At 43.6% G+C, this 13,746-nt stretch overlaps 1 protein-coding gene across 2 annotated transcripts in view; it reads left to right on the top strand.

Annotated features, from left to right (window-relative positions):
• Nucleotides 1-13,746, top strand: part of LOC8052939 (transforming growth factor-beta-induced protein ig-h3) — a 30,557-nt gene that overhangs the window by 3,094 nt on the left and 13,717 nt on the right. The gene's annotated exons all lie outside the window — the stretch shown is intronic.

The following is a 13,746-nucleotide window of genomic DNA, read 5'->3' as shown; positions in this document are numbered from 1 at the left end:
CGGGTGGAAGTGTAAGTATCAGCCTTCTTGGCTAGAACACAAAGACTATCTATCGTCAGTGGGTGAGACCAGATACGAATGACTCCTTCCGAGCAAAGTGCGCAATTTGTCGAAAGTCGATTGATGTTGCCACAATGGGTGAAAGCACTTTGAAGAGTCATTTGAATAACGCAAAGCACCGATCTGGAGCCAAGTCAGTGCTTCCAACTCGTCTATCACCTCTTACCTACTAGCATCGGACTTGGCGCCGGATACGCCCAGGCACCAGCGTGCAGGTGCAAGTACCTCACAGGCCGCAACCCTTGACACGGATTGTCGGAAGCACGAAATGGTTGTTGAAGCCGAGGTTCTGTGGAAAATGAAGGCTGTGTCGTCTCACTACTCCTACAACTTCTGTCAGGTTGTGCAGCAGAGAAAATACTGAAAAACAGCAAGGAGAGCCCTAAATGCATTCGTGAGTTTAGATTTGAGTGTCGCAAGTTTCTGTTTGAAATGACATTGAAGCTTTTTGAAAAAAGTCCTCTCAAGTACCCAATTGTCCGAGGGCTGTCCTGCTTTGATCCCAAAGAAACGGCGAAAACAAAAAGATGCCTTGGGAAGCTCAAAGTTGTTTTTAATTTCTGTATCAATGCAAACCTTTCTGAGCACAAGAGGGACCTGGTTTGTGGGCAGTAGGTTGATTTTTGTCACGAGTTCCGACATGAACTGCAAGGCTATGAAAGAAGCCAAGGGCATATTGATAAGTTTTTTTGTGCACCTGACAAAGTACGACACTTCCTTTTCGACACTGTGGGAAGCAGTAAAGCTGCTGCTCCTGCTCAGTCATGGCCAAGCTTTCGTTGAAAGGGGTTTTTAGTGTTAACAAGCATATCGCTGTTGAAAACTTGGCAGAGATTTCATATGTTTCTCAGCGGATCATCCTCGACGCTATCGAAAACCACGGTGGCCTGCTCAATATTCCACTGTCGAAGGACTTAAAGTCCTGTGTACACCTAGCAAGGCAGAAGTACACTGCATACTTAGAAGAGCGCAAGCAAAAAGCAGCCTGTGAGCAGAAAATTTTGAAGAAAAAAGCAGTTGAAATGGAGCTGGAGGGAACGCATGAGAGGAACTTGAAAGTCCAGAAAACTCTGAACTGCGTGCTTGAGTCGGCGGATCGCTTCTCAGAAGATACTGAGGCGAAGAATGACTTGACACTTTTGGTCGAGGCCAATAGTTTTCGCCGAACAGCAAAAGAAAAGGAAGCAACTATAGCTGCTGTAGAACGAGAAATTCTGGCCAAGAAATAGCTTATTTCTTAACTCCTGTCAATGAATACATTTCTTCGAACCTTCCTTGAATTTTGCCTTCTGGTGACCTTGAAATCCTTGAAAAGCCCTTGAATTTTCTATAAAAAATTTTGTATGAACCCTGCAGTTTGGTCTCAGTTAACCCTTTGGACAATTGAGATTTTCCCCCAAGAGATGTTTCCCAGTGGTCCGGTCTTGTTTGCTAAGGAATAGCATAAAGAGAGGGTCAGTGCACTGGTTTTTTTCTTAATTGTCTAGCAAGAACATGTACAGTGCTTGCAAGTAGTTTAGGTTTAGAAGCATCAAATGAAAACGTTGATGGCGAAAAGTTTTCGCCTTTCTTTCATTCTGTGTCATTTTGGCACATCCGCTTCCGCGACGTTCCACTGTCTTCAGATTCCTAACCGGAGGTACTTTACGGAACTTCTCTGTCGGATCATGAGCTCTAATCCTCAAAATTTAATTCCGAAAAGTGTTTGAAGTTTACATTAGAAGAGCCAATGCTCCCATCGGCTCTACCGCCAGAGCGGCCAGTATCCAAAGTGAGCGCCACGTGCGTGGAGCTCTTAATTTATAGACTGTAAATTGCTTGTAAAGCAGAACAATGTGTGAATATAATGTTTTTGATTCACAAAAGACAACAAATAGCAACACCTCCAGTGGTGTGCACAGTTTCACATTTAGGTGGGCACATTCGAATTTGTAATCACCGCCGTGCATGTACGGCGACGACCGTCAAAGGGGTAATGATCATGCTTTCCAGAATGTTATTTTCCCAGACCACATTTCTGACTCTTGTTCGAAACCTGCATTGAATGCTTCCAAAATCGCTTGGCACTCTCCTGGCTGTTCGCATTGCTCTTCTGCCAACAGAGCCCATTCTTCTCATCATAGCCTCTGCCCATTTTCGGTCAAGTGCCAGCAAGACATCATTTTCAGGGAGCTTGTTGGCTGTTTTATTTCAACAATTCCTCAAGCAGCTGCAATAATGACGGCTTGACTGACAACTCTTCCCTTCACTTGTAGCCTATCAATGTACCCTTGCACATCCTGATCCAAATTTCTGGAAACATGACCTGCCGACCTTGATTTTGGGTAGGTATGCATCATTCAAAGGTGAAACGGTACTTTCACTTAAAGGAATGCTGAACCAAAATTTGGAGCTCACAAAACAAAGCTGGAGCAAGAGACGGGATTCTGAAAAACCCAAAAACATCACTCATACAGCAATATCTCTTACGGGTGACCGTATTTTTGGAAAAAAAGTGCGCGATTGAACAAGGCCGCCGAGACATTCATGTCGCGATTCTCATTCCCTCTCTTCTTCAGTGTGTGCTTTCAATAAAACGCAACCTTGATTATTTATGGTGGTTGTGTCTAAAGCATAGAAAACGGCACGTGACCACGGAGAAGAGAGTGAGAGTGACTCAAACCGGCCAGTTCTCGATTGGCGGTTTTCGGGCAGAAAGAAAACGAATTTCGAGCCGCATATTGTATTCTGGGTAGTTGGGCTCTCATGTGTCATGTACAAATATGAAATACCTTGGTGAGTATAAATACCCTGTCAGTGTTCCTCTAAGGGTTGCCCCGGGATCTTTGCTTTTTCAGCTGCTGTATTGCCTTGCTCTGTGGCAAGATGGGCTTTCTTGGCTCGTATGGTGAAGTGGGAGCACCCACCTCACTTTCACTGAAAACTGGGTTTATTTAGACATGGTTGCTTGTCTGTTCAATTCGGGCATTTAAAGTATAATTTGCAGAATTCCCAAATTCGGGAAATGTCGGTGGCGGTCGCTTGAACCAAATGGGCGCTTCCACGGTATTTTATGGTATTAGACGGATGGCAACTAGAGTACAGAAAATATAATAGTAATAATTTATTTGCACAATTTCATTTACCCACTCAGCAGTGTGCGAGGGTAGACGGAAAAGTGAGGACCCTTACGCAAGTGTGCCTGCTGTACTCGGTTCACCTTTAAGATGAGACTGCAACCACAAGCAGGAGAGCTCGAGGTCGCTGCTTTGAAGCATTCTTCTGCAGAACGAGCGCTCGCGCTAGAGATGCATGTCTCAAGGCCAGGAGCGCAGACTAGCTCGCGCGTGTAGCTCTGGTTGCAGTCTCGGCTTAACTCTTTCTTAACCGGTAATTGATGGCTTCCAAGCGCCATCTTAAAATTAAGTTTAGTGCAGAGAATTATGTTCCACAATCTCGGAAATAGCCAAAGAACTGTAGTTTCGGTTTCAACATAGGTTTTAGCCTGATCACAAGCTGATCTGCTGTCAAAAATAGTCCTGGGAGTTGTGCTTGCACTTGTCTAACATGGCTAACTGCTTGCATCCGTCTTTGTAACAAAGTTGGCATTATTTACATAATTGAACTGCATTGTGGTCTATGTTTTGGACCTCAAAAGCTTTGGGGACACTTTAAATTATGTTAGAGGTGTCGCTTAACAGATGTTTGTCAGGAAGCATCACCATAATTTCTAATGCTGTTCCGAGCCGGAGTGCACATTTTATGTTCTCAACAAGGCGGACAAAAATGCTAAATATGAAGGGACTGCAATCAAGGCTATGACAAAACCAAGGTACTGCATAAAGAAAGCAATCTGTTAAGGATGTGAGTACTATCTGTGTTTCACCATTGTAAGCATTCCTTCGTTAAAAAGCACACGTGTTAGGGAGGCTAACTCTCCGACGAATCAAAAATAGATGTCCGTTTGAGGACACTGACTTTGAGAAGTAATAGTTGTGGGTGTGGCGCACATGTGTATTTTGAATTTTTTTTTATTTGTTGTTTAATTGGACATACATACCTATAGTTGTAGAGGTTTTGGCATTTATATACCTTCCGCACATACATTGAATTTTCAAGAAATTACATTTTTAAATCTTGTCCACGCATCATACCCACCTCCTTTTTTTTTTTTTAATTAAAGAACAACTAATTGGCCACATTTTGATGCATCATATTTCTGCATAGTCCAATTAGTTAGGAAAATAAAAGCGGTTGCTCGGATCCTTTGAAAATTGTTGCTTTTTCCGGGGTCAGGAGGGCAACTCTGCTCAATTCCGAAAATGTCGGGATTAGGAGTGATTTCAAATTAAAAAGCACAAATAAAAGGCACTACATCATTTGCTTCGCGAAAAATGTGTGATATTCTGTGAAATCTTTTTTTCAACATGAGCACGAACCGAAACTTCGGCTCCGTCGGGCAACATTGGCCTTGGGCCACCAAAAACATGGCTACCAGGTGGTACAAGCGGTTACGTGATCCTCTACGCGACAATGGGCTGGACCGGGGCGGGCCACCGTTGGTGCGGGCATGTGCAAGGCGCAACTTTCGTCTGCACCGCAGTCTCCATTACGTTTTGGTGTCTGCAATGTGTGACGACGTCTGCGCAACTGCAGCATCAGTCTGCGCATGTAGTGCGAAGGAAACTCCAAGAGTCAATAATCACAGACACCAATGGCGGTAATGGTCAGACACTCCCAAGGCCAACAAAAGCGCTACGCAGGCACGTAACGCCAATCACGGGGACGTGGCTGAGCGCCGAGAGGAGACGCTGCTAACGTCGCTGTTTGCGCTTGCCCGGATAAGTAAAAACGAACAAAAAGTAGCATTGTTAACGACGTTTAGCTCAATGTTGGCGACACCAATGCCCCAGCCTTGACTGCGCTGTTTATTGCGCCTCAATTCACCCGCTAGAGTCGTCCGATTTCGGTAACCTGGCGCGCTTCCAAGTTGGCCCTACTGTTCAAGAAACATTCAGGCAGAACTAGGTCGTAATATTTAACGTGTGGTCTTACTAGTTGATACCGAAGAGGACTGCATTGTTTTTCAAAAGCAAAATCGAAGTGGGTTGCCCTTTAAGGGTGAATGGAGTATAGCCCACCACTTACTCTGGTTGTGGTCACAATAGAGAACAACAGAATTGACCTCAAAATATTTCCTCTTCTGCCTTGTCAACCAAGGCTATGATCACGAGGACACTTATTTCATTTTCAAGGACAAACTTGAAAGAAAAGATATTGAAGGAGATGGGGGTGGGGGATCAACTAGCTGTTAGTAACAAGAGAACATGGCAAGCCAGAAAGATGGGAGGAATGAAAAACGTGAGGTTGCACATGGATGGATTTTGTTAAGGGGTGGAAATGGTGACAGCTGCAAGGTCATTTCAGTTCCCTTTGCTGTACTTTCCTTGCTGCGGTACACATACATTTCAACCCACGAATTCCGACTTTTAGAATTCGTGAAATTTAGTGGCCATGACTACCTCCTGTGTGCCCGATTTGCAGAAGGTACATAAAAAAGGCTATACCAGAGGTTCGCAGCTGCCAGGACATAACAAAAAAAGCAGCAAATACAGAGATGCGATTGCTGCACCATTTGCACCAAACTAAGTGCTTACCCTGCTACATCTTGCCAAAATGTGAGGAATCTGCACTAACTTTGCACCAGAACTTCTTTTCACTATTACTGAAAATATTGGCCTCGAAATTGACCTACCGTAAAATACCGTGCATCCGCCCATACCACCTTAAGCGCCCATACCCAAATTTGTAAAATCTGAGAAAATATGCACAGTACAGTCGAACCTCGATATAACGAACTTCAATGTAACGAAATCCTCGATTTAACGAAGTATTTTATTTTTCATAATTTCTTGCCCATAGACCCCATGTATTTTTAGTCTCTATATAACGAAGTCGATTTTGCTGCTATTTCAATATAACGAAGCGCCATTGCCATAGAAGGCAATAAATAAATCAACTCTAAAAAACAACTTCGCAAAAAAATTGTGGTTAAAAAAAAGAAATTTATTCGCAAACGCGAGCGCTTGATAGGTTACTTCACGGGGACAGGCCTTCCAACGTTCCTAGGCTGCCCGAGGATGCGGCGCCGGTAGCGCCGGCGAGGCGTGCGGCAAAGCGGATTCCGCGAGGCTGGCCAGAAAATGCCGAGCAAAAAGTTAACACGGCATAACAGCATCACCACTGACATTCACTGATCATCATAGTCCACTGTACCGCGGGTAGCGCGGGAGCCAACTTCAGCGGGGGAGCGACGTGATGGCGCGACCGCGCGACCGCACGGGCAGTGCCATCTAGGAGAAGACCGAAAAGACCGATTATCGTCTTGCGAGCGTGATGTAAAGCAAAGGGGCAAAGGCGCAAGCACACTGTGGGCGCAAGGGGGCAAGTAAACTGTGCGGTCAAGAGTGCTGTGTAGGTTGGAAACATTGGCACCGCCTAAACTAAAAAGCTTTATTTTTTAACCGGGCGGTTCACTCACGTGCTTGCTGCCATAAGGAAACGTAAAGTTCTTTCTTTGGATGAGAAAGCAAACGTTTTGGACGCCATCCGGAAGAAACTGCCGAGATCACGAGCACTCGGGAAGTGCTCGACGCAATGGACGTAGTGAGGAGGTACACGGCGTCACATGGGCAGCAAGATGCCGTGTAAGCGCTCTGGGCGCTCGAACGCTGTGTGACGCCACTGCTACTGTCGGACAAGGCGCAAGCAAAACTCGCGGACTACTTTGCCCCTAAATAAATGTCATTTTCGGTGAGTTTTCATACCCGTAAAATGTTTCGGAATTTTTTTTCCGCATGCTAAAGCCAAATTTCGATTTAGCGAAATTTCAATGTAACGAAGTAAATTGCGAATTTTACCGACTTCGTTACATCGAGGTTCAACTGTACATTGATATGTAGAACTGATGACCGGACAAACGCCCATCCCCCATTTTTTCATGATTATCTCAAAATTTTGAGTGGGCGCTTGCCTGGTATTTTACGGTAGAGGTGGCACTACTGTCGCACTATCATCATCGTCGAAGTGGGGATAGAAGCATGGTCGCCCCGTAGGCTCCCCATGTTCCTGCTCAAAAAGGTGTAGATCCTCGCATTTATTTTGTTGCATAGTATCGTTGGAAAGACAGTTTTAGCGGAAATTGATGCGGTACTGTTCTGTACTTCAGTGAAGATTGAATTGTGTAACCAGCATACAGCCTAAATTTTAGTTTTAATCAACCCCCAGCTCCAATCAGCATTTAATGTTTTATGAAAACTATGGACTGTGCGAGATAACAAAAATATGCAGGACCAGTGGTTCTACGAACCACAGTGCACTAAGGTTATGGAAGCATCTGACCTAATATGTATCGCTTTGCTGAATCTCCACGCGTGTGAAACAACACAACACAACTTTTAGTAAGAAGAAACAACAACAATAACAGCAAGCATCTTACTGAAAGGGTTCAGAACAGGCAGAAACGGGCTGGCGTCATCGAGATTCACACTTCTAAATGTGTGCCCGTAGCAGACGACTCATGGCAGTGTCCCCGCTTTCGCACGTCACCAATTTCGGCCGCACGGTGGCGACATGGTTGGATCTCAAGGTGAATAGAAAAAAAATCGGGCCACACTACACAGCCGAATTGTTACGATAAACTTGCGCGAAATTCCAAAACTTTAAATTGTTGCGTCAACTAACATCACGTTTGATCTGATCTCTGTACGAAGCATTAACAGTACTTTGAAGTTTTGCAATATTTCTCATGCTCGTTGTCCGGTCAAGCTATATATTTTAGATCATCATTGGGTTCACTTATGACCGTGCAGTGATGTACTGCAGTGAAATGACAACCGTGTAGTAGATGTAACAATTTGCATATCTTGCCTCGCCGCAGCGCGCCTGCGTGCTAAGAGGAAAGTGCTCCTCCAGAGTGGGACGTTTCACACGGTTTCTGAACAAAACTGCAGCTAGTATATAGGATGGACTGCGATATTCTACGTCTTTTTCACATTCAAGATTCATCGATGGTACTTGAGTATTGCGAGAAAACTTTTATGAACTGGTCTATATGTTTATCTTTTTATCTCAACCCTCGTTCTGTTATTAACTTTATGTAGGTTCCATCCATTTCATGGCACAGTGAATACAGTAAGTTATAGCTAAATTGGCCAAAACAATTAATGCAATCCTGGAAATAACTTAAACAAATTCAACAATTTTTTTCTTTTCTTTTTTAAGAAAATATTTTTGAAGTGTAGATGCTGGTTTTTATTATCATGAAGTTCTGCTTATAAAATGTAATTGATGTTCATATTCAAATAGTAAAAGTTTTGTTCTCTATTTAAATTATAAACTGCAGTTTTATTACAACCTTTAGAACTTGAAGAAATCATCAATTTGGGTGCTTGAAATAGTTACATTCAAACATTATTTTCATGGAATATCCTATTTTAATTACTTTTGATTTCATACCTAAAGTAACCATGCACAGTGGTTTCTGCTGCCCATTATCAATCAGCACCCTCTAACCATGCTTTGTGCTTCTAAGCATTATTAAACTGCTAGCTAGGGAATCAAACTGCCACGCTGTTGATGCCATCTTAAAGGGGCACTGACACCCCAAAGGTAGTATTTTTTTATTGTCTAAAACGATGCAAGTTGTAGTCATAAACACGCAAAAAAAAACTGCATCGTGAAAAAAAATTTCTTTGCGTGTGTGCGCACCTTTTTATTTTTGTTGTTTTTCTCTCCTGCTCCTCACCTCCTCGCTTCTTTTGATTGGTGACATCAAAAAGTATAAAATTTAGAAGCTTTGTAGGCGACACTTCTATAACATTTAATAATGGCAATCGCAAAACATGTTTTTTAACGCAAGTGCGAATGCACTACGGCCCTTCTTTTTGAAATACCGAAAATCAAAGTCCGGTGTGATGTTGCCTCCTGGATTTACATCCCCCTTAGGAAAACTTGGCGGCGCCCGGTTTTTCTCGGTCCGCCGGCGCCCCACTCTCGCGCTCCTCACCTCCTCGCTTCTGGTCACGGTGGCAGCGGCCAACGGCGGTTTGGAGGTGCAAAAGAAAGTTGACTCGCAGGAGACCGCGAAATTTGACGTCACTGTACTGGCGCGGATCGCACGGGAACTTCAAATTCGGCATTTGGAAATTGTTTTTTTACTTCACAAATACTGAATTCCCAAGTTTCTAATTTTGAGGGTAATGTCCCGGCATCGTTTTCAATTGTTCCGGATAATAAAAAAAAAATATGATTTTGATGTGTCAGTGCCCCTTTAAGCTTGCACAGAAGTAGGAAGCCAAAGTAGAGAGAAGCACATACATTTTAATATGATATTTGCATTGGCATGAATGAAAATGAAATGTGTAATTATGCTCCAAAAGTACTTTTCGCTGCTCCAAAAGGGGTTTCAAAATGGCTTGGACAAATCGCATCACTGGAAACTCAATACAAAGTACTAACTGTCGCTGGAGACGGCAGCAAAAGGCACGGGGGAAGAAATGGCTCTACGAATGTGATGTCGGAGCGCAACACATTGCCAGTGATGTGATTGCTGCACCACTTGAGCCTAACTGTGCCAAAGTGCTTACCCTGCTTCATCCTGCTACATTCTGCCAAAATGTGAGGAATTTTCACCAACATTGTGCCAAAGCTTATGTTCACATTGTGAATACTGACTACATAATAAATCGGGCACCGCTACACGGCCAAATTAGTACAGTAGGCTTGCGCGAATCTCCAGAACTTTTGATTATCGCCTCATATAACATCATATTCTATTTGATCTCTCTATCAAACATTGGCAGAACTTGGAAGTTTTGCAGTACTTCTCGTGCTCACTGTCTGTTCTGGCTGGATAAATAGCATCATTCAGTGCGTTTGTCACTGCACAGTGGTGTGCTGCAGTGAAGCGACAACCGCATTGTAGGCGTTGGAATTTTGCACATCTTGTTTCGCCACAGCACTCCGTGTGCTGACGGGAAAGCACTCCAGAGCAGGACGTTAGACACCGTTTCTGAAGAAAACTGTGTATAGTATATATGATATACTGCAACATTCTGACAATATCTTTTTCACATTCAAAGTTCATCAAGGATACCGTACTTGAGTACTGCAAGAAAACATTTCTGGACTGCTCGATTCGTTTATATTTTATGCAAACTCATGTTTAGTTATTACCTTTATGAGGTTCCATCCGTTCGATGGGACAGTAGCTGGAGCACTAAATGCAAGCCTGAGAATAACCTACCGTAAAATACCGGGCAAGCGCCCACGATAATCACAAAAAATGGGGGATGGGCGCTTGTCCGGTCATCAATTCTACATATAAATGTACTGTGCGTATTTTCTCAGATCTTACAAATTTGGGGATGGGTGCTTAATGTGGAATGGGCAGATGCGCGGTATTCTACGGCAAACAGATTCAGCATAATTCTTCTTTTTTTTTTTTTTTTAAGCATATTTATTGTTTATATGCTGATTTTTGTGATGATTTTAAGTTTGGGTACTCGAAATTTGTTTGACTGTGTACCTAAAATAAGCATGCATAAAAGTTTGTTCTGCTCTATATCAATCAGCATCTTGTTACCGTGCCTTGTGATTCTACGTGCAATTAAACTGCTAGCTCGGGAGTCAAACCTGCCCTGCTGTTGATGCCATCGAAAGGTTGCACAGGAGAAGAAGGCAAAGTAGACTTAAAAGGGGTAGTGCAACAATATTTACGTTAAAATAATTTGCAGTTTGTATTTGTTATATTGTTTATCTAGGTACAAGTGACAAAAAAAAATGTGCCACCTTGCACCGAAAAACTGCTATTCCACTGCTTAATCGCGAAGGAAAAAACAAATTACAGTAAAACCCCGTTATAACAAAGTTGAAGGAGCGGTCGTAATTATTTCGTTATAGCCACTAGCTTGTTATAGCCAATGTCCATTTCTTCTCACAATTAGCAAGCAAGGGGAATTATGATTGCTTTGTTATATCCATTAGTTTGTTATATCCCATTCTGTTATAACGAGGTTTTACTGTATTTGCCAATCTGCAGCCGCATGCGGCGGTTACGGGAACTACGGTGTCACGTTTGCGGGGGACGTCCGGAAGTGAACAAAACCTGCCCTCCTCCACTGCTACCCTCACCGTCAGCCCCGTGGCAAACTGTCTTTTGTGTCGATCGCTCGCTGCAAACTTCAACGACGCTAATCCTTGAAAGGTCGACAATCGCGGAATATGCAGCTGGGGTCTCTGAAGAGAGAACCCAATGGGAAACCATGTGATCCCTCAGAGTACGTCACTCAAAAGGCAACGTGGAGGGTTGAGGTGCACTTCGACGTTCGATATGCTTTGATTTTTTCGAATAAAAACTAGGGCGTGCCAGAAAACATGGTTTTCTGGCACGCATGCAGATTAATTCCTGCAAGTTGATTGGCCAAAGTATGAGAAACACTGCACCGCCCCTTTGAACACGAGTCTTAACCAAACTCTTATGAATGAAAATTAAATGTGTACTTATGCTCCAAAAATACTTTTTGCTGCTTCGAAAGGTGCTCCAAAATGACATACACCAGGGGTTTTCTAAACCCCGGCCCCGCGGGCCAAATCCGGGCCGCGGATGTCTTTCGATCGGCCCGTGACTGGGTGTGGCCCTTCCAATGAAGCCCGGCCCTCGGCCCGCTCCCAGCAAGCCCCCTGCTACCGGAGAAAAAATAAGTGCACATGAAAAAAACGGCACCACAAGGCGCTCCAACTGTGAAAGAAAGATACCAGAAAACAAAATAAAAACGAGAGAAAACTGCTTTTGCAATGAGGGTCCTCTCATTTTATTATTCATTGGACATTGTCATCAGCAGCATCACTATTCTGAGTTCCCCGTTTTATATCTGGGTAGCAATGTATATTAAAATGTCCTCGCATTCCCATCTGCAGGGAGTTCCCGAGAAAAGAAAACCGTGTTTCTTGGCCAGGGTAATTAAACTATGCATCGCAGAAAGCTTGAGCAGCACTGTGAGAATGTGACGCTAGCGGTTGGGCAGGAACGCAAAAGTTTGGCAGCATGACATTACCTGGATCAAGAGGTAACGGAGGAAGAACTAAATTCCTCTAAGGCCGACATCCATTCAAGCCTAATATCGTCAAAACAGGAAACAATATTGTAGGCACCTGTACCATCTATTTCAGTGAAATAAAATTGTTAGCAAGAAATAAAACAATTTCTTTTTGCTTGCTGACAGGTGTTTTCCACTGATATAAATCCGACAAGCGTTCACAATGTCAAGTTCTGTTCTGACAATGTTAGGGTTAGGTGGACGTCGGCTCCTAGAGAAATTTATTATTTTCTCAGTTGTCTTTTGATCCAGGTAGCATCATGTTCTCAAACGTTTGCGCTCCCAACCGCGAGCGTCACATTCTCACGGAGCTTGAGCTTTCTGTGATGCATAGTTCATTTAACCGGGTCAAAAACACTGTTCTCTTTCCTTGAGAACTCCCTGTGTAGTGTGCTTAGTGTCGCGTGTCACATCTATTACACATTGTCCACATTAGTACTATCATTCTCTTTAATCTTCTTCCCTGTGTGAACATGCCAAAGTTCCTATGTGCTTTGATTTATGCCCGGTGAGTATTCTAGTTCCCAATTATTGCATAACGTCATCATTAGCTAAATATTTATTTTCAAATATATGCTTGCTCGTTTATATTTGCTTATTGATTTTCTGGCCCACGATAATGCCACAGATCTCCAATCTGGCCGCTTAGCCAAATGGTTTGGAGACCCCTGACTTAGGCCAACCACATCAGTGGAAATGCAATAAGAAGTACTAATCGTCCATGGATACAGCTGCGAAAGGCACGGGAGAATAAACGCGGCTTGACAAAAGTGGCGTCGGAGAGCAATGCGTTGCCGAGTGTTGCTTCAGCAACAGCTAAACCGCTGAGAAGCTGGTGATAACCTTTTTGACGTCTGTTTTAGTAGGGATCGCAGCTCCCCTTCCACAGTGTACTTTGGCATTAGCGGTAAAACAAATGTCTGTGGTCGTACTGTGCCTCGCTAAAGCGAGATAGGGCATTTGTTTCATTTCAATTTTTTATTGGAGTTGCCCTCTAAGGCATCGTGGCTCTTAATTAAACTGCTGGTATTCGGGTGGTTTCTGGGATCTCGAAAGTAGTGGTGAGGAGAAACGCTAGGAGATACTATTTAGGACACCTCGCATATTCATGCGTTGCTGTCTCCGCTGCCTTGGGGGAGTCGGAGGCTCGTCAGTCAACATCCGAGTTGCTTTTTAAAGCGATAGCTTTCAGAAGCTCGTGTCGTAGAAAGTCTGGCGTCGCTGGCGCGACGGGAAAATCCTGATTGGTCAATAGGGTCATGACGTCAAAGCCACATGACCTCGCGCAGGAATTTCAAATAACCCACACTGCTCGCATGAAATGTGACGTCATGCGTGAAATGATAGTGATTGAAACGTGACATGTAATGGAATTAAAGGTTGCTGCATGTCTCAAATGATTTCACTTTATGGAGTAATTCATGTATCTTAAAAAAAAGAATTCGAAGAATATTAGGCGGGATGTGAACCCACGACCCTTCAGTTGCTAGCCAGACACGCTACTGACCAGGTGACGCGGAGACATTTGCTTGGGAACAAGTGGGAATTC

Source organism: Ixodes scapularis, unplaced genomic scaffold, assembly GCF_016920785.2.
Source record: "Ixodes scapularis isolate PalLabHiFi unplaced genomic scaffold, ASM1692078v2 PGA_scaffold1__304_contigs__length_218370807, whole genome shotgun sequence".
NCBI classification, from domain to species: Eukaryota; Metazoa; Arthropoda; class Arachnida; order Ixodida; family Ixodidae; genus Ixodes; species Ixodes scapularis.
This window is presented reverse-complemented; position numbering and strand designations above follow the sequence as displayed.